The sequence below is a fragment of the Cebus imitator genome, unplaced genomic scaffold, assembly GCF_001604975.1.
Source record: "Cebus imitator isolate Cc_AM_T3 unplaced genomic scaffold, Cebus_imitator-1.0 Scaffold366, whole genome shotgun sequence".
Classification (NCBI taxonomy): Eukaryota; Metazoa; Chordata; class Mammalia; order Primates; family Cebidae; genus Cebus; species Cebus imitator.
In genome coordinates, this window is record NW_016107681.1 from 149,323 (window position 1) to 151,766 (window position 2,444).

Sequence of the window (2,444 nt, forward strand, 5' to 3'; positions counted from 1 at the left end):
ATCTGCATTGTTATGTATACACTGGGCCTTGCTATATTTACACTAGTAGTAGTAGTATGCAGTGCAGAAGTTGGTGTCCCCAAATAACTATTTACTTTTTCTCTGTAGCCCCTAAAGTGGATTACTCATTTCTTTTGTACTCTAGGACTCCCTCCGCTATTAGCCCTCACTCTTTTCTTGGGATCAGCCTAATCCAAAAGATATTTCTGTGGGCCACACCTGACTCTATCTTCTCAGCTCCCAGAATTTCAATGTCCACTCACCTTTTTTTTCACATCAGATGGATAATGTGCTGACATTGTAACAAGGTTTGAGCGAGATACATCTCACATAATAGCATGAAAACGTAATCAACATACTTAAGAACCATGAAAGCACCTCCACCACTCACTGCTACTCAGGCATTTACAATGTCTTGTAGAGCTGGGTCGCAATGCCTCATTTCACCAGTAAGTGGTAACGTAACATTTGACCTGGGCCTGAATATTAGGGAGAGGAGAATGGCATGAGGTTGAGAATCGAGGATGGCAGAAGTATCTAACATACTCTTGTGTCCCAGCTGGACATTTTCAAGTTTTAAATTATAATTGTTCTAAAATATCCTTTTTATTGGGTTTTAGAGTTTGACAATACTGGCTTCCTTGCAAACAAAGGACATCTGAATCCCAGTGACAGCTGTACTGAATATACTAGAGAGAGACTTGACAATATAAGATTTCATCCAAATCTCAAATCGTTTGGAGTCAGTCAACAAACCATAAATGATAACCCTGCCAAGGACACTCTATCAGGCCCTCAAAGTGGGTCATGATAAGAAATAAATGAAGTCCCTACTTTCAAGTGGCCAACATGGTAACTTTCATAGAACCTACAAGACTGATCATGTACAATCAACTTAAATATGGCAACCGCAGGGCTAAGGTGTGGGGCAGCTGAGGACCATAATTGCCCTAGCAGCGGAGAGAAGGGGAGGGAATAATGAGGAGGGGAGCAGAGTCAGAAAGCCAAGGGGAAACTGGTTGCTGATACCGGTGAGATACAATTGGGCAAAATGTCAGAGGGAAATGGGAAAAAAAAAAAAACAGAGTGCAAAGAGTGTTGTAGGAAAACACAGGCTTGGCTTGAATGGAGGGTGCAAACCCTGATTTTGAATTACAAGATGTTAGTACCGACAGGAATCCCTGGATGGTTAGAGACCATCCAGCCCAAAACAAGGGCCACCATCAGTGAGAGGTGTGCCCGCACCAGAATGCACCGCCCTGACTTCTACATTAGGGTTCCCTCCAAGTGTTCAGCGAGGATGATGTAACACAGGCAAAGAAAACAGTTATTAGTCAAAATTTCCAAGAGGCAGTAACCTCTTTTCTTTTTTCATCCAATCCAATTCAGTTTGCCAATTCCCTGAGTGACCTTGGGGAGGTTGCTCCTCCTCTCTGAGCCTCATTTCCTTATCTTATCAAGGGCTTATTGTATGCTTTGCACTGTCCTTAGTGCTTTACATGTGTTAACTCATTTAGTCCCCGACTAGAGTCCTATGATGCGATGACAATTATTGCTATCCGTACTTTACAGATGAGGAAACTGAGGCAGAGGTTAGTAACTTGTCCAAGGTCATACTGATGGTAAGCAATGGAGTCAGTTTCAAACTGGGCCTATGTGGCTTCAAGTGCATGCTCCCAATCACTAGGTAATCCTGCTTCTCACCTGGCAAGGTTGAGCTAGATGCCCTCCAAGGTCCCTTCTGGCACAGATATGTTAAGGATCTACCCCTTTACCTCCTCTGGAATTAGTCAGGGAGAACCCAGAGTTAAATTCTCTTATGTAGGTACAACAAGAATGACAGAATATACCCAGTGCCAAAGACGTAGGCCAGCCACAGCCCTCTCATCTACTGAAATTTCGAGGTCAATTTCTTCAAGTCCCTAAGAAAATCCTCTCTGAATGGCGGTGTATCCTCCTGCTTTCTGGCACATTTTGCAACTCCAGACATCACGGAAGCAGCCAACAGGCACCAACAGAATCCTGCAAAGAGAGAAAAATGTAGGGGGAGGGGTAGCGATGATAGAACTTGCCATTTTTAATCCATCCATCTCTGTTGCTGTTTCTCTCAGTGTCTGTTCTTTTGCATAAAGGGTCTACTTTTCCAAATGTGATTTTTAAACTGCAGCAGAGAAAAAAACAAAATAAACACAGAATGGTCGGCCGAGGGCCCGCACTTTCTATTCCCTGGTTACAAAGTAAAATTAGCTAGCTGGTGGCCAGGGCCCGGAGATTTATTTTGGTCTGAAGTCAACCCACAGATTAACAATATTGGCAAGAACTACATAGGAGGGGAAAATATTTTGGACAAGGCTGCATATGTTTGCAGATACATCATCTCCCTCTGCGCAATGGCCAAGGTTACAGAGACTAGGAGCCAGGAGCAGGCTGCCTTGTCTCCCTCC

The 2,444-nt window shown here is 43.7% G+C and overlaps 1 non-coding gene across 1 annotated transcript; it reads right to left on the minus strand.

Moving 5' to 3' along the window:
* Positions 1-274: 274 nt before the first annotated feature.
* On the minus strand, positions 275-378 carry LOC119468013. The gene has a single exon (XR_005196646.1). It is a non-coding gene; the product is annotated as a small nucleolar RNA U13 (small nucleolar RNA).
* Between the last annotated feature and the right edge of the window lie 2,066 nt (positions 379-2,444).